Raw genomic sequence first — 18,247 nt, forward strand, 5'->3', positions numbered from 1 at the left:
GGAACGCTCCGATGGGCACATTCCAGCGCGCTCTAGTTGTTTGGAATGCACCAGCAGGACACCGTTCAAAATGGAGTGTCAGCGAGTGAATTGGTGCCTTTGAGCTGGCCTTGTCTTCAGAGGTAAATTACGCCAGGGGTGCAACGATTTCAGCTGGGCCTCTGTTACACTTGGTTGAAATTTTGGGAACACAAAGGGGTACTTTTGTTGTCAAGAAGCGGCCTTTTTTTAATGGCCAATTTCAGTGAAAAACCCTTCCGTTCCCATTTTATGTATGTTACAATGGAAGCCCCTAATGATGTACTAATTGGAGATTGAGGAGCCCCTAAAATGGAAAAGTCCGTAAAATCGAACATCGCCAAATGACAGCAGGAACGAGGCATAAATTACAGGATGGTGCAATGCATCCAGTGCTTGAAATGGCTTGAAAAAAAGTGAGTGGGAGCAGCAGCTTTGGGAAGACCGTGCTTGAAGCGCGCCCCCTCCGCGGCCCTGCTCAATTAAAACAAATATTTTGGGCTGGGTTTATGACCCCTGGCAACCCCCTCCGCTTCAAGCACTGACGGCATGGCTGTCTTCACGTCCTGCCAACTACCTTACAAAGAGGTTCCCGGTGCGTTGAAGGTCATGGAATGGGAAGGGATTTGTTCTTCCTCAGCATCACTTGGTTTGTATAAACTGGTCCTTTAGAAAGTTGCGGTTCGTAAAATCGACGTTACGCTGCTTTTGGGGTCACTTACTGCACAGGCTTGTGCACTGGGGTAATTCACCGCCTCTGAGATGCTTTCCCCTGCCCCCCATCACATCCCTCTGGACAACAACATTTTAAAGTTACAAGGTGAAAAGTGGAAAGTACTTTTATTTTTTGTTCTTTAACTGGCTTCGATGTTATTTTATACAGAATATTTTTTCATAGTCCCGTAGGAAGAAGCTGTAACCTAGCTGAGACGCATTCCTCTTCCCAGTTAGAGCCTTGTACTTTCTCTCTCCTCTCTCAGTAGTTTAAACCTTTTTTGAGTATTTATTTGTTAATATTTTATTACCAAGGAAACAATGAAAGAACCCATCTCGTGTGCCTGTGTGCCGCATCGGATCTTCCCTGGACCACAACGTCCTTCCGACACATCTCTTTCTAATAAACGTTTGGTGAACGTGTGTCTTGTCCTGGTTGTTCTGGAAATTAGCAGCACTTCCCTGGTGGTGAAATTCACCAGCTCTGCTGGCTCACTCTCCGAGAACCTGATTCCCCTTTACACCGTCTTGGCAGCAGGTTCAGGATGGCCACCCCGCAGGGCTCAAAGGTCTGAGCTCCGATCTCCTGACACCTGCCGAAGCCTGAGCCAGTTTGGATCCAATGCTCTGGATTCAGTCCCAGCTCAAGTTTGAACTGGAAGCCCAGAAAGGGAGCTCCTGTTTGATGCTACGTAAGGGCCAGATTGAAGCCAATGTGGCTGCACTGATTCATGCCCAGCTGCAATGCCAAGATGGGAGGGAAATGCCCCCTCCCCTGGGATCTAAAGGATGGGAGAATCAAGGACAGAGAACTATGAGCAGTAGTGGCTATCGCTAGAAGTAATGGGGTGGAATTAACGGAAGGGAAAGCGTAGGCGGGGTAGCAGGATGAGGGAGGTTGAGAGCAAGACGTGCTGGCAGCACCAAAACCTTGGGAACTTTAGGCCTAGCTGGGATGATGCACCTGGGAAGATGCTGAGTATGGAGGGCAGGCCTGTGCTGCATGCGGGTCTCTCTTTTTTCTTCTTCACTTCCACCCTCTTCTGAGAGGAACCCTCTTCTGCCACCCATGCTGCCCGTGTGACCAAGCCACTTAATCAGTTCCCCACCTGTGACATGGGGATAATAGAACCCTCTCTTTCCTCCTGCTGTAGCCTGTGAGATCTTTGGGGAAGGGACTTTGTACAGCCCCTAGCGCGCCGGGGTCCCGCTCTCAGCTGGGGCTCTAATGTAACACCCATCAGAACAATCCCATTGCCCAGTGCCCTGTTCTAGAGCCAGGTTTGAAACGTCCCAAGAGAAAAAGTGGGAGAAGACAGGCTCGTTCCATCTTTCTTTCCCCTCCCCTGGCCCAGGTTATGCTCCAGCTCCTGGAACCGGTCCGGTAGGGACCCCTGGCTGTAAAATCGCTTCCTTTGATTCTAATTAACCCCCAGCTCTTCTAACCCAGCATGAACTAGCCTGGCTGGCGCGAAGTGTAACGACAACCAAAGCCATGCAGAGGCCCAGAGGGTGCAGAAAAGCACCAGCTAGCATCAGCCCTGCCAACCGCCTGGGGAAAGGACACAAATGCTGCCTTGTCAGCCAGAGACAATTTAGATTCCTGCTCCCCCCACCCAGGCCAAGCGGGGCTGCCAAGGAGACTCTGGTTCCATCCTCCCTGGTCGTTCCTCTTTATTAGCTGCCTCGACTCAGCTTGGCCTCCTGAATCGGGCCGTTTGCTGCTTCTGGTCCTGTTTGTTTTGGGTGTGCCGCTCCCGCGATGGCAATGGGAACCAGCCCCAAACTGGACCCCACTGACAGTGTTCCCCCTGCTGGAGATCACGCGTCGAGAATCGCCTCTCCACGCCACAGCCGAAGGAGGCAGCGGACCGGTGCCAGCCCTGACGTGCGAGCAGGTCAGGCTCCCTGACATGGTGCTGGTCTTTGTCCCATTGGCTGGCAGGGGGCCAGATCCTCAGTGGCTGCAAATCAGTGTTGACATGGACGGAACAAGGCCAATTTACACCCAGTGAGGATCCAGGCCTTTCTTCTGCCCATCTGCCTGTTGGATCAGTGTACACTATTCTGTCCTTCCTCCTTGTATCAGTGGCTACTACCCAGAGGGAAAAGGAGGCAGAATTTGGCCGGTGTGAGTACCCCTTTAAGAGCAGGGCATGATGGGAGCCCTCTACAGGGTATAAAAGAGAACACTTAGGGGCTAGAGCTCACTCCGGTGGCATCGACAATGAAGGGGAATGTAATGCCTGCTGTCTTGGGTTTTGAGCCCCGGTCCTTCAAATCTGACCCATAAGCCTCAGTATTTTGAGCTGAAGAGCTAAGTAATGGCAAATTCTATGGATTGGAGTGTGTGTGTGTGTGTGTGTGTGTGTGTGTGTGTGTGTGTGTGTGTGTGTGTGTGTTGGGGGAGGGAGGAATTCTAAATTTAGGGAAAATTTTGGTTTTTGGGCACTGATCCTCTGTCTGGCTGTGAATTCCAGTGGTAAACTTTGTCTGTGTGCCCAGAGCACAAGGCATATATTAGCAAATAAACCAGCCTGCGAGAATTTGGAGACAGCACCAGAGTTGCATCCGAGGTATGGCAGAGCAGCGGTTTCAGTTGAAAGGGGATTTTTTTCCAAGTACTGTCACATCCCCACGCACCGGCGCCATGGCCCAGCCGGCACGCCAGCTGCACAGACCCACCCCCCATCCCTGGCTCTGTGCTAGAAAGCTCCCGGCGCTGTGTCTTCCACAGGGCTCTGCTCCCTTTAGAGGCCAGTGCAAGTGGCCAATGCTCAGCAGCTGGGGCGGGAGGGGTCCTGGTGAAAATCTGGCTGGTCGGTGTCACAATGGCAGCTGCTCTCCCCACGGTTGCCAAGCCCCCAGGATTATCCTGGAGTGGAGTCTCCGAGCGTTAACGATGAATCATGAATGAAGGATTATGTCCTGTGATGAAACCTCCGGGAATAGGTCCAGGCAAAATTGGCAGCCCACCCTGGGGTGGGTGGAGGAGGGGGGGATGGCTTCCAGCTCTTCAGGCTTGTGGGTTTTAGGCCCAATTGAGTGAAACAAGAGCGTGACCTCCTCCCTCCGGGGCAGCGTGGGGAGTGTCGCCTTTCAGCCCGCTGGGATGCAGCTCCCAATGCATCTTCCTGACAGGCCAGCCTCTCCCCTGCTGCTGCCGCTTTGTCCTGGCTCTGCCCTTTGCTCTTGCGGGGCCCGCTCCGCATTTGCACTCCCCCATTCAGAAGCTGCCATTGAAATAATGAAGCCATTTGTCATGGGTGGGAGGGAATCACTTCCCTTCCCCAGAGGCTGGTTGCCGACCTGTGCGTCCTCCCCTCCCACCTCCACCTGCCCTCTGAAGGGGGGGGCTTTCTTTGCTCCCTTGGGGGTTGCATTCTGCTTTTCCTTCCTGGGGAAGGGGATCCAGGGAGATTTAATTCCCAGCAAACTAGGGGCTCAGTGCCCCCAAAGAGTCGGCTAACGCCTTTCTGAAGCCGCTTTGCTGCACTGCGGGCTGACTCTAATAGCATCCTCAGAGCGGAGAGCCCGGGTCTCTGCCAGACCCAGGAAATCATGCCCGGTGTGTGCGAGGTCACACTGCATGAGGATGCCAGTTTAAGAGTGCCTCATGCCTGGCACACATCGAGCAGGGCAAGGTCCTGTCGGTGGGGATGAAGCAGCGTGCTCTTCAAAGTGGTATCCTCTGGGCATGATATCGGACAGGGGACAAACCACAGAAAAACAGGACTGCCTGGCTCAAAACCGGACCAGTGGCCTGGCTACTCAAGAATTCCCCTTGTGCTGTTGTCCCTCTGCCAAGTAACAGTGGATCTATGGGGAGGGCAGCCTGGCAGCTCAGTTTCTTGTTGGAGGAGAACTTAGTGAGGCAGGATCTGGGGATCTTCTTAGTGAAACTTGTTTGTTCAGACTTTATACTCTAGCTCTGGAAGAGAGTGGTCGCAAACGGCCCTCGGGCAATCCCTTCGTTCAGACATCTCGCCCCAGTACCCAGGAAACAACTATGCACCCCAAAATTGACTCTAATTAGAGCAATGAAGGCAGAGAGCAAACTTCATTGATACGTGGAAGAGCTGCCCCTAAAAGAAACAGCAACAGAGAATTAACACCAATGCAGCATTTCTTCCAAGACTGAAAACTTGCTCACACGTTAAGAAAAAGAACTTGTAAGACTATGTGCAACAGCACCATCTGGTGACCCCCCCTCGCCCCCCAAACACATATTTATCACAGCTCTGCCCTGGGGGTTCTCTGTCTCTAAGGCCAATAGAACCAAAACCATGGATCCAGTCACCTTCTTCCTCCACGAGTTAGGGACGCTTTCTTGATAGAAATGTGATTTCAGGCCTGTTTCTAGCAAAGACCTTTGTATGTTTATGTCGGGGGAAAGGGAGAGGTGCGGGCTCTGTGTTCTCTGGCTTGGTGATTCTGTCTCAATAAGATGCATTTCGCTGAGAGCTGAGGAGGGAATGGTGATGCATAATTGCATCATTCTTCATGTTGTCTTTGCAAGGAGGCATGTTTAGTTAGATCAAAGCAGGATTATGCTGGAGAAACTGGAGGAGAACAAAGAACCAGCCCTTTAAAGATTACATCAGGGAGGTTCTCCTGACTCCCAGGGTGTGTGACAGATGCACTTTCCCTGAAAATAAAGCCAAGATGATTTCCTGAATGCCATCGTCATGACATGAGGAGGGAATGTGGTTAGAGTGGGACGACTGGGAGCCAGAACACCTGGGTTCTATTCCCAAGTCTGGGAGGGGAGCGTTGTCTCGTAATTAGAGCAGTGGGGACTGCTGGTTTTTGTTTTGGGTTTTTTTCTCCTCCAGGTCTGCGTGGGGAGCATGATCAATTTGTTAGACCCGGGGGACAGAGGAGTCAGGAGGATGGATGTGATCTATTACCAGCTCTGGACATGGAGTACGGTCTAGTGGTTGGTGGGAGGGTGGGGGGAGACTGCTGGTTTCTGTTTCCTTCTCTTTGTTGTCCTAGGCATGTTCCCTCACCTCCTTGTGCCTGTGGTTAGTGATATGAGGGGTATAATAATATCTGGTGGGGGTGTAATTAATGTACAGGTCAAGAATTTTGAGACCTTCAGAAGAAACGCACCGGAGAAGCTAACAATTACAATAGCTGTTCCTGAAATGCTCATGAAAAGTTCACATGCGTTACCCTCGGGGGAACTTGGTATATGTTAAACGTAGGGTCTGATTCGCATCTTATTGACCACGCAGAGACTCCACCGATTTCAGCGTGACGCCGCTGTAAGTGGGCTCAGACGCCGGCCAGTCAAGTGAACTCCAGCGTCTGGCGACTCCAGGAGTGTGTCACGGGGTTACTGGAGTGGGGCGTGGCTTGCTGTGTGAATTGTTCTTGCTATGCCATTTGAAGGCTAACGAACTGGACAGCTGGAAGCAAACAGGAGTCCCCACACCGCCCTCCATTTTTAAAAAACCAAAGTGGCCAATGTTTACCAAGGTTTTGTTTTGAAAGAAACTTAAAAACATTCTCAAAAGTCTTAAAAGCTGTTTTAATGAGACCCCTTCACTCTCCTCTAAGCTTTCTCTTCCTTAAAGTACTTCTTGTGAAAAGAGACCTCGCTCTTCCTCCGTCTCAGCCCCAGAGACATCTTGGCTTAATGGCCTGGGGGGCTTTCATTCAATAGAGAGACAGAATTCAGAGCTGAGGTTCTGGGGGCTTCTCTGCAAGGGCGACAGAACCTTTGTAGAAGTGGAGGGGGCTCAGGCCAAAGTGCCCCCTCCCTCTCCCTGCTTGGCTGCTCCGGCACTGAGCCAGCTGCCCTTTATTTTCACGCCCTCTGGTGCGTGAAAGGTGTAATCGCAGTGCCTCCCTGCCGATCGATTATTCTGCGTGCGGGAGGTATCTGCGGGGGACGTGAATTCTGCGCTTACGTTTCTTTTGTTAAAAAGTGGTTAGGCCCCGACCCCCCCAGTTCCAGCACCGGTGCTTCTGGGTAACAGAGAATGCCCTGGGCAGGGGCCCCAAGGGCTTCTGGGTAACAGACAATATGGTGCTGGGTCTGGACAGCAGCAGGTTTGGGTCTCTGGGTTTCTGTTCCAAGGGACGTCTTTAAAATGTATTTGTGCTGCTGTGTGCCACTGAGCCCCTCGGAGGCGCGGAGTGAGGCTGTTTCTGCTCCAGGGGTAGAGTTAATCCGAAACCACAGGGCTTGATTCTGCTCTGACTTACGCAGGCGTTAATCAGGTGCCACTCTGGTGACCTTCGTGCTAACTCCAGCAGCTCAAGGGTTTTACTCTGAGGAGGCAGGGTCTGGTCCAAAGCCCACTGAAGTTGCTGGAGAAACTCCTGCTGTTTCTCCAGTGGTTTGGGGAAAATCAGGCTCATGGTGCATGTGCATGGGGCATCAATTAGCGGCTGTGTGCTTTTCTGAGGGCTGCCAGGCCTCTGAGACATACGTATTTCCAAGCCCCAATTTCAGGGCCCATGCAACGCAGAAAAGCGCCACCAACTCCTGCCCCAGTCGGGTTGCTCTGTTAACACTGGTGCGTAGCTGAACCCTGCGCTGTAATTTTGCCCGCAGCGTTGGCACTGCAGTCACTGCTGTTTGTTAAACAAAAGAGAATTCCTCCTCCTGGGTTGTTTATTGTGTTAATACCGACTGGGAGTTGAATCATTTGCAAGACTTCTCAGAGAGGAAAGGTTGTCAGTGTGCATTTCGCTGATGCAGCGCTCTGCGCGGGGCGACTGGAGCCCGCCTCTGGCTTTCCTGCAGGGAGCTGGAACTTTTTGAAAGTCCGTCTGTCTTTTTCACACCGACTGCGGCTGTTGAGGATAGACTAGACCAAGGGTATCAAAAGCAGCTGGGATCGATGGTCTTGCAGTTAAGGCCCGGCGCTAAGAGATCTACATTCAAATATATTAAGGGTGGTTACAAAGAAAACAGTGACTGCTTCTTGTCTTACCTTTAGCGGGCGTAGAGAATTGATTAACTTAATTTGAACCAGGGCAGTTTCAATTAGACGGTAGGAAAATCTTTCTCACTAGAGCTGTGTAACCTTCCCAGCCCTGAAGACAGAGCTTGGAGTAGCTCGGAAGCTGATCTCTCTCACCAGCTGAAGTCGGTTCAATAAATAGGACCTCCACCACGTTGTCTCTCTCAGGCTACGTCTACACTAGAGACCGCACAGCTGTAAGGTCTCCCATGTAGCCGCTCTATGCTGATGGGAAAGAGTTCTCCGGCTGGCATAACTCAGCCTAGCGCTGTGCACACCGGTGCTTCTGTCGGTGAAATTTATGTCGGTTGGATGTGTGTGTTTTCACACCCCTGGCTGACAAAAGTCAAACGTGCTGGTGTAGACATACCCTAACTCGAAGAGGAGTTCAGCTCTGGAACAGGTTTCCAAGGGAGGCTGTGGAATCCCCAGCACCGGAGGATTTTAAAAGCAGGCTGGGTAAACACCTGCCAGGGATGGTCTAGGTTTACATGGCCCGGCCTCCGTGCAGGGGGCTGGAGTTGATGACCCCGTGAGATCCCTTCCCGCCTGACGTTGTGACTCTAAGCGGCAGAAAAGCTTCCCAGTGCCCCCTCCCCGGCCCTCCTGGCCCGGCTCTTGTCAGAAGGGTCGAGGAGCGCCTCCCTTTACGGTGACAAAGGGTTTTTGACACTGGGTGAACTGGGCCTTTTGGTTTAATCTGAATTTAATCTCCCCCAGTGACCTTAGACCCACAGCAACCTGGGGGGAGACGGTTTTGCTCTCCCGGCCACAAGAGAGGGAGGGAGAAAGGGGCACAGGCCCCTCCACAACCCTTTCATCCCTCCGAGACAAAGCCCGGCCCCAGTTGTCTCCCGGCTGCCTCCTGCCCAGATGGGAACCTTTTTCAACAGCCTCCTTTTCTCCCAGGCGCCTGTGTCAGAGGACCCCTCCCCCCGTCTCCCCCCCCAGCCTGGTCCATCATCGCTTTGTGTGATGGTTAATGAGTGCCCGGCCTCCCGGGCTGATGTGTCGCCCCCCTGCCCTCCCGTGTTTTAATTAACTTTCTCTCTGAAATTGATTGATGGCTGCATCCCATGTGGCGGGAGGGGGGGATTGGGGCTCTAATCTGGAGCTGCCATCAGGCAGTTTGGACGGGAGCTCTCCCACGAGTCTGTTCTCTGCAGGAGTTTGCCGTTTGCAGCCTTTCTCTCTCTTACTCCTGCGCTGCAGGCTGGTTTCCTCCAGCGCCTTCCCTGGCTTCTTCTAGGGCCCCCCCGCCACCATTGCAGAGGGGAGATCGTGGAGTAATGCTGAGGGACAATTCCTGCCTCACTGCTTCCATGGTGACTAGACAAGGGGAGAAGGGAAAATGTATCCTTCCCATTGTACAGATGGGGAGCAGAGGCACAGAAAGGCAAAGTGACTCGCCCAAGGTCATGCAGGAAACCTGTAGCAGAGCAAGGACTCACTCCCTTGAGCTTAGCCTCGGGGCCACATGGGTGAGCCCGTCTGATGCAGGGGTGCCAGTGTGCTAGGAGTATGGCTGTTAAACACTGTCACGTTCCACCCCAGAGGTGGCCGTATTTCAGTGCTGTCTGAAGCCTTGGTGTAAATGAGAATCACGTCTGGAATAATTTCTTTGCTAGTCCTGTGATCATAAACAATTGTAACAACCAGTGAACGGTAGCTGGTGGTGTGGTCACTTATCACATGGTGATGGGAAAGGATGACAGTGTTAGTATGGTAACAGCCAGCCTACACATATTTCAATAGGTAATCCACCAAGGTGGTAGCTGCTAAATTCCCACTCCAGTTTCAGCTGCTGCCTACCGCACTCCACTCCAGAGGTGGTTGCATTCAGTGCTGGGGGAGTGACCTTCGTGCAGTGGTGGGGTGTGGCTGTTAAATAACTGCTGTGTTCCAACCCCAGAGGTGGCTGCATTTCCTCGCTGAGTGAGTGACTCCTGTGCAACACACTGACTGTGCCCCTGATCCACCCCCTGATGCCAGGGGCTGGGAGAACAGATCACCACCAGCTTCACACCAGCCAAAGGGGGACTCTTGGGGGGCCACTTCTGATCCCTTTAAAGTTGTCTTACTAAGAATGAGGCCCTGATGCATGCGGAGGGATAGACACCTTTTTAGGGGTGACTCGGTCCTTTCGGACCCACATGGCATTGCTTTCAGTGCTAATACTCCGCTGGTCCCCATCCCTGGCCCTGCTGGAAGTGATCCAGTTCAGAGCATCTCTCTCCGCCCACCCGCCCGGGAACTAGCTCACACCACAGGGCTCTGAATCCCTCCCATCTGTGAAGGTAAATGATCCCCAGCTCATTAACCTGGGAAAAGCACTGCCCATTCCCCCACTGGAAGAGCAAATAGGCTTGAAATAAGCCCTGTCTGGAATGGCACTGCCGAGGGGTGGGGGAATTGCTCTGTAAACATCCACCCCCAAATCGCAACCCACTCCTCTTTAATGAGTTGTTCACCCATCAGCTGAGCCTGCCTAAAGAGAGGGATTCCCTGGTGGGCGCTATCTGTCCGATAACGTTGACTTAAGAACTGGCTGCTGTTGCTAAAGACACCCCCGGTGCCCGAGAGACGGCCCCTGCTGAGTAGCTGATGGAAAAATGGGTTACACCTCCGTTTACTCCTGGGTAGCTAAGTCACTGCGCCACTTAGCCTTGCAGCCCCCCCCGAGTCCATGGCATATCTGGGTATTAACCTAATTTTACAGATGGGGAAACTGAGGAACAGGGTGATGCTACAATTTGCCCAAGATCACCCGGCAAGTCAGCGGCAGCGCCAGGAACAGATCCCAGGAATCCTGACTCCCAGCCCTTCCCACTTTGGCAGTGTGGGAAACTGCCTGGGCGTGGAAACCGGCGCGAGTCGCTCACGTCCTCCAGGTGGGCTCGACAAGGTGAGTTAATGAAATGCTAACGTTACTCGAGCCGGGCTGTGGGTGGAAGGGGACGGAGGGGAACTGAGAGAACTTGGTCTGCAAAGGGTCCCCCCGACCCTCATGGCTTGTGCGCTCCCCCTGGGAACGTTCACGCATGGCAGGACCAGGGGAATTTCCAACCCGTGAGAGGAATGAGTTGGTTGTTGGTGGGTGATCTGTATCCAGAGCAAGCCCAGGGTTGCAAAAAACTGTGTATGCATCTCCCCAGTCTGACACCCACGCATGCACAGCTCATGGGCATGACAGAGCACGGGCAGAATATACACAACACACACGGAGCGCCCAGACACAATACATGCCACACAGAGAAAGACACGCAAACACACCTTTAGGCAATAAGACTGGGCAGACACACTGCACCAAAATAAAGACGCACATGTGTGTATATACACACACAAGAAGTAAATGGATACACAGCTGCAACATACACATCCAGACTCATGCACCAAAACACACCGGGAAACACAAGCACCACACGCAGGCATGTTGCACATCGCACACGCCTGCTGTCCCATCCCCTGCCTCCAAAACAACAAACCAACCCCCACGCTCGAGGTCGCACATGCAATCAAATGCACAGTGGGGGTCACGCCATGCAGCCAGGCACATCCCAGCGCACACACAGGTACACCACACACACAGCGCACCCCCCAATAACTATGCACCACACACAAGCCATCCCACCCGCAGGTGTGACACCCACCCACCCTGCAAACACAAAGGAATCATGCACACACATATGCAGTGTCTGCTAGGGCAGCTGTGGACATCTAGACACTGCTGGGCCCAATTCTGCTCTCACTTACGCTGCCTTTTGCCCTGGCCTGGCTCCATTGTCTACAATGGAGTTATTCCCTCTTGACCTCACGGTGACTGAGATCAGATTCAAACCCCCATTTCCCTGCTTTGCTGGGCTGTGGTGCTAGCTACAAGAAAAACAGACTGGCAGCAAGTCAGATCAGCTGATGGTCTGTGACAGCTCCTAGCACCCACAAGTGTGCGAGGGGGGTGTGAGAGCTGGGAGACAACATGAGCAGAGTCACAGCGGGTGACACCCCATGTCCCTCCACTGAAGCTGATAGATCCACATCGGTACACACCACCTGAAAGGACCTGACTCAACATCCCCATTTGTTTGACAGGGTGACCCAAGCCCACCCATCTCCAGGATCAGGATTTGGGTTTGGATCTGGTTTTACAGGGCCTGGTTCTCATGCAGCCATGTGTCTCGGTGCATGGCGTGTGGGAAATGCCGCCAGATCAGAGTTCCTTTGCACCGGCTAGATGACTGTGCGAGGTGCGGGGCGACACAGGTTGGATCTTGGATCTCCCTCCATCCCAGGACCTCCTGGACATTGTGTGTGTATGTGCATGGGTTTCGTTTAGGACAGGTTAACAAGCATCAAATGTGTGTGATCCTGGCTGGGATCTTCCTGCAGAAATGGGACTGCTATTTATTTTAGCCCTAGGAGCTGTAAACTGGTCTCTAGCTGTTTCCCCAGCTGGTCCAACTGAAGGCGAAGGGCTCCCGGTTCCGTAGCCGTTAGATGCGGGGCAGACCAGACCCAGGAACAGAACGGATCCGGGTTCCTAGCATCTTCGTGCCATGGTGGCTTCTACCCAGGTTTACTCCTTAGCTGTTTGCTGACGGACTCGTTTGTCTGCTTGTGCCTTGACCTCAAATGGAGCAACCAAGAGCAGGTAACACCAGCTAGGAGTGGCAGGCAAAGTGGTGCCAGGAGCGAGTGGTGCAACAGTGGATCTGGGAACTACTGGGCCTGGTGTTGCAAAACAGCCTGGTGAGAAACAAGTTCAGCCCTTCAGCCACGCCAGCAAGGGGGGCTGGTTGGCACCTGTGCTTGCTTTCGGGCTCCTGCTGCAGCCGGGCTGAGACCCGCCACGCTCATTTCATTGTGGTCACGGAAGATCGCACCGTGCTCCGGTCGCACCCGGGCGGAGCTGGATTTGAACTGACCCCTGTGGTGGGAAAGGTTCTGACGCCCAGTCCCTTCTGTCCCAGGCCTTTCGTGAACCAGGGGCTCAGAGCCGGGTGTCAAGTCAAGCACAGGCTGCGTCTCTGGGGCGACGGTGTGGAGAATCGTCGCCCCCACCCTCCGCACGACAGTTGCTCTGTGGAGCCTGCAGGCCGGTTCCAATTGCACAGCCTCTTCCAAAGGGCTGACTCGGCCTTCCTTCCCACCTGCTGAGCCGCATGCCCGGTGCCACCTCCGGTGTCAGACGCCCCCGTCCCAGCCTTCTAGAAATACCCGCCAGTTGCATGTCTGATTCAGCAGTATCCCCCGGGGCCGGCTCGCCAGGTGGTTAAATGGGGAAAGTGTCTCATGGCTCTTGACCTTACAGCCTGTGGAGAGAAGCATTTGTGGCATTTGCTCCATTTAGAAAAGGCGACGCTTCTCCGCGCAGCAGCCGTCCCTTTCAACGATACCTAAATGGCACGTGGGAGCTGGCAAATTGAAAATGCTAGTCTATCCTTCCGGGGAGCTAGAGAAAAATGGAAGCAAGATGGTAGGAGGGATAAATTGTCTGTCTGTTTTTCTCTCTCTCCATAGTATCCTCGCTTTCTCTCTACTGGAGCTGGTGGAAATTTTTCCTTCAAAACATTTTTTCAATGAAAAAAATGGCTTTTTTCATCAGGATGGCGATTTCCGCGGGAAATGTCTGCTTGTGGCAGAAGTTCTTGGGTTTTCATCGAGATCTGAAAATACCTTGTTTTGATTCTGGCAAAGAAGACTGAGAACAGACCAATTTCTGCCCCAGCCTGAAAGTTTTCTGGTTTTGGAAGACACCTTTCACTTTTTGATGAGCCAAAATCCAAACACGTCTGGCGCTTTGGTTTCGCCCCAGAAACCCGAATGCTTTTGAAGGAACGTTTTTGATGGGAATGAAAACTTCGCTGTTTTCATGGGAACAAAAAACCAACCTTAGCAAGCTTTGCTCTGCTCTCTATCCCTTGAATCTACATTAATTTATCCACCCTCCCCTCCTGTGGGGTATCTGTCTAGCTAGGATGGATGTACCCAGTCACCCACTACTGTAGTATCTCAACATCTTCCATGTAAAATTAATGGCAATAATGAAATCCCCAGCTTAGTGGACTTCATGGCGTCTCTCCCTTTTTGGGGTCAAAACTTTGGATGCATTAGGCTAGCCTTTTCTAGAAATTCCCCCTGGCTGCAACGCCAACTCTCCAGCCTACCATACGGGTGGGTATCTATCTCCCCCTCTGTGTACTGTAGAAATGGGGTGTCCACCTAAGGTCTGAACGTACCCAGAGTCTGGGGTGGTTAGCGTTGGAGTTTTAGACTCGGGTCTTCAAAAGTTTTGAGGTGCCTAACTTCTATTGACTTCAACAGGAGTTAGGTGCCTAAATACTTGTTAGGATCTGGGCCCTAGAGACTGGGGTCAAGCACCGGGTTAGGTTGGGTACCCAGTCCACCGGTTCTGGGTAATCTGGACTAGAAGTCTGCACGGGATCATGGTCCCCACGTCACAGCGGGAAGTTTGAAAGGGGACAGAACTCACCCAAGGTCACGCATGGCATCAGTGGCAGAGTTGGGACATTGACTCAGGTCTCCTGTCGCCCAGCTCAGGGCTTTGACCCCCCAACTCAGCCTTTTCACTCACTTTCCGTCCTATGGCTCTGAGCCCAAAGCGTGACCCAGCTCCAGTCCCGTCTGGCTGGTGACCCCTCTGTGCCGCGCGTCGGGGCGGCTCTGATTCCAGGCCAAGATTCTCGCTGAGTGAGACACCCAGGAGAGCCAGGACAGCTGCCAAATCGCACAGCCAGCGCTTTCTGTTCCTCCCCCAACTAATTATAGGGTTGGGCTGACAAGCCCGGAGGTGGGGGCTTGACAGGAGGCGCGTAGAAGGTGTCAGGGGGTCTGCAGGGGGGCGGAGGGGAGGCTTGTTCCCTGGTCACTAGATCCTGAGTGTGCTGAGGGCCTCTTTGGGGGAGTCTCAGGGGCGAGCTCCCCTTCCCCCCATCCCCGTGTCTGCTAGGCTGACCCCTGGAGACTCTGCCACGCCAGCTGGGGGAAGGGCTGGACCTAGGGGAGTGGGACACCCGAGTCAATGGGCACTGGGTGCCTCACTCCCTTCGGCAAAATGCCCAGCCTTGTTCTCCAGGGGAAGTGTCCAACCCCAGGGTCCCGTCTGCACAGTCAGGAGCGCTTGTGTAGACAGGCTTCAGGTGCTGTCACTGCACTTGGCTCCAGTGGTGGTGGTGGTGGGGGGCTGCCTCTTCTCCCTGCTGTCTGGTTATTGCTAACTCCCTTCAGGCTCTTCCCTTCCCCGTGCTCTTGTGGGGGGGCGGGAGGCACGCCCTTGCCCTCCCCCCCGGGGATCCTGGGCCCAGACAGCTGATTGCATGACGGGGGAGCGCAGGGCGCGGGCCGGGGGCGGTGTGAGAGGTTTGGTGCGGCTGCAGGCCCATTGCGCAGGTGGCGTCCCAAGCCACGCGGTTGCGACACCCTGTAATCCTAGCCCCGGGGCCGGGCCGTGCTGCCGTGACTCAAGGTGCCTCCCTGACGAAGGCTGTCATGAAGGCTTTCGGAGCCCAAGGCCCCTGCCCGGAGGAGCCTGCAGCTGGCAGGGTCACGGACGGGACGTGGGGTCAGTAGTTCAGCTGGAGAGCGAGAGAGCAGGACCCAGGAGCTCAGCGCCGCCGAGTTCCCATTAGCGGGGGCCTCTCGGCTGCCTCCGGCTCTCGGCCCCTCTCCCTTTGTCCTGCCAGTCACGCCGTCTGCCCATGAATGGGCGCAGCATTCCTGGAAGGGGCCCGCGAGCGACCCATGACCCTTCCAAGGGCCCGAGACCTTTTCAGACATTTCTTTTTCCCTCGGCACGCTCGGGGCAGGGAGAGAATCCCAACCCAGCCGCTTGCCGGGCAGCCTGGAGCAGCACCGAAGGCGGAGAGAACGCATCTAACAAGCAAGCCGAATCCTGGCCAGGGAAACCTACCCACCCAACGGCTCATGCAATTCGAACCCAGCTACGTTAGCGAGGGGACGTTCCCTGGCAGAAAGAGGTCAACACTGAATGAAGGAAAGACTTCTTCACCCATTGTGTGAGTGGCCTGTGGAACTCACTGCCACTGGAAGCTGTCGAGGCAAAGAACGTAACGAGATTGTAAAAAGGAACTGGACAATTCACAAGAATAGCCAGCATTATAATTACTGGTGGCACAGTTTTAGAGGGGATGTTGAATCTCACGTTTCAGGGTTTAAACCGAGCTCTGTCAGAGATCAGAGCAGCAAGGGGGGAGATTCGCCCACACGTAAAACTGGGAGTTTCTCCCTGGGGAGGAAATGGGGGAGGGGTGGGGGGTTGCTTGGTTTTTAATGAGCTGCTCATGTGAGCTTTATGGGGGGGGGGGGGGGGGATTCTGAATGTGTGCATGGACCCCAGTGAATGATGGTCCCCGAGGATGAATGAAGAGGAGACCCAGGACAGGTGATGGCTCTGTGTCGCCAGCGCTCAGGGGGTATAAGCTAAGCATCCGCGGCCCAAGGGTGTCTGTGAGGCTCCGGGCTGAGACCTACCAAACTCATTTTGTACATGGCTTCCCCTTTCTGACCAAAGGTAACAGGTGCGGCATGGGGTGGAACTAGAGGGTGAAAAGCCAAGTGGGGCTTTCACAGTAGACACCCCCCTCCCCGCCCCAGGTCCTGGTCTCCCGCCTTCCCTGAATTCCTAGATTGTGAATGCAGCAAAATTCCAGGGGTGTCCAGCTCTGAGGGGGGAGGGCGGTGGAGGGGACCGGTGGGACCCGGAGCGGGATTTGGGCGCTGAACCCTGTGGGTTTCAGATCTCAGAGCGAGGCGGCGCCATCGCTGAGGGCTGCTCCCGGCACCGGTTCTGCTGCCCGGCCCCTTTGCTGAGAACGTCAGACTTATTACACGGCTGCATCACCCGTTCCCAGCCTTCTGGAGCCAGCCGGGTTCCCTCCCCCAGATGAGAACGCCAGATTCATGACATGCATGGCATTCCCTTCGGTGACAGCCCCCAGGGGTGAGAGGTCTCACACACACACCCCCCCCACCCCCCCCCCCCCCCCCCCCCCCAGTGCCCTCTTACAGCCTGAATCCAGCTCTTGCCCCCATGGTCACTTGGATCCATAATCCCTTGTGTCTTGCAGAGAATTTGGCCTTGTCAACCCCCCTTCCAAAAGAGACATGATTGGCACAGATAGCCCCCCCCCCCAGCACCCTCTCCCCAGCCCCCCCCCCCCCCAATTGTGAATGGGGGGGGGGGGAACACCCCATTGGGCGGTGCTCGGCCAGCCCTGGCCTCAGTTGCCACAGCCAGGGTGCAGCAGGGGGCTGGGCCGGCGAGGAAGGGTGCCCCTGGGCGGCCGGGAACCGGCTGCTCGTTCACCGGACCTGCTGGCTGAGAGACAGTGAACCGGGTTCGAGCAGCAGCATGCGGAGCCGGCCCCCACCCCGGCCCCAGCGCCGGGAGCACAGCCTCGGCCGGGCCACAGCAAGACGGCGCAGGGCAGGGCGCAGAGCAGGTGCGGCCGGGAGCCAGGATTCCTGGGTTCCACGCCCAGCTCTCATAACTTGGCCCCTGACTCCTCTCCCAGAATGGGGCCAGGAACCCAGGAATTCTGGCTCTGAGGCCCCTACTGTAAGCATCAGACACCAGTCCCCCAGGAGTCCTGTCCCCCCGGTTCTCCCCCACCCCCGACCCTGTTCTGCCCCCCCCCAGCCGGGTGGGGGTGATGCCCAAACGGGTCTTTCACTCCCTCCCGGCCCCGGCCTGGCACCTTGCCAGCATTGTTCTCCAGGCTGACAGGAGGGAGCCCGTGTCCCCCACTCCGCATGTTTGGGTGTCAATCACGGTCCCTGGCTGCCCGCCCAGCGCTGCCTAGGGGAGTGAACCTGCAGCCTGTTTGACCCACAGCTGCTCTTCCAGTCCTGGCTCCCCTGGCCCCCCCCCCCCCGCCCCCCCCACTGATGCCCCTCAGTTCTAGCCCTGCCAGTCCAGCCTGGGCCCCAGTGCCCCGCAATCCCAATCCACAGCCCGCCGCCAGCTGTCCAGCCCCTGGGGCTCCCGGCCCACCAGCGCCCCTCTGTCCGGCCCCTCAGCACCCTGCCCCACTAGTCGTCCGTCCCCCAACCACTGCCTTCCCTCTCCCCCACCATGCCCATGACCCCATCCCACAGCTCCCCCTGCTACTCCGCTGCACAGGCGCGTTAGGACAAAATCGTGCTAGCGCCCAGCGTTGTTAATGTCCGCACCAGGACTTGCTGACGTCTCTTCCAATGCGATGTCACTGCCCCATGGTGCGGGGCTGCAAAATGCACATATTGGTGGCGGCTGGAGGGGGGGGGGTGCCTGACTGCACCTGTACAAAACAATGTGTGTGTGTGTGTGTGTGTGTGTGTGTGTGTGTGTTCCCCAAAACCAGGGTGCGGATGCATGGCTGTGTGTGTTGGGGGTGCACACGTTGGCCCAGGGCTCCCCCCCCCCCCGCAAAGGGCCTGCGTGGGTGCCAAATGCTGCTGCCAGCCAGAGCGTTTCCTGGCGCGACAGCCTGACCCTGGCTCAGGCTGGGTTGGGGGCT

At 55.1% G+C, this 18,247-nt stretch overlaps 1 long non-coding RNA gene across 1 annotated transcript; it reads left to right on the forward strand.

Annotated features, from left to right (window-relative positions):
• Positions 1-2,960: 2,960 nt before the first annotated feature.
• On the forward strand, positions 2,961-12,325 carry LOC137167414 (uncharacterized). Its single transcript, XR_010924108.1, has 3 exons — positions 2,961-3,053; positions 10,432-10,617; positions 12,123-12,325. It is a non-coding gene; the product is annotated as an uncharacterized lncRNA (long non-coding RNA).
• The last annotated feature ends 5,922 nt before the right edge of the window (positions 12,326-18,247 follow it).

The sequence above is a fragment of the Emydura macquarii genome, unplaced genomic scaffold (assembly GCF_026122565.2).
Source record: "Emydura macquarii macquarii isolate MOO-44397 ecotype Brisbane River unplaced genomic scaffold, CSIRO-AGI_Emac_v2 contig_2924, whole genome shotgun sequence".
NCBI lineage: Eukaryota > Metazoa > Chordata > Testudines > Chelidae > Emydura > Emydura macquarii.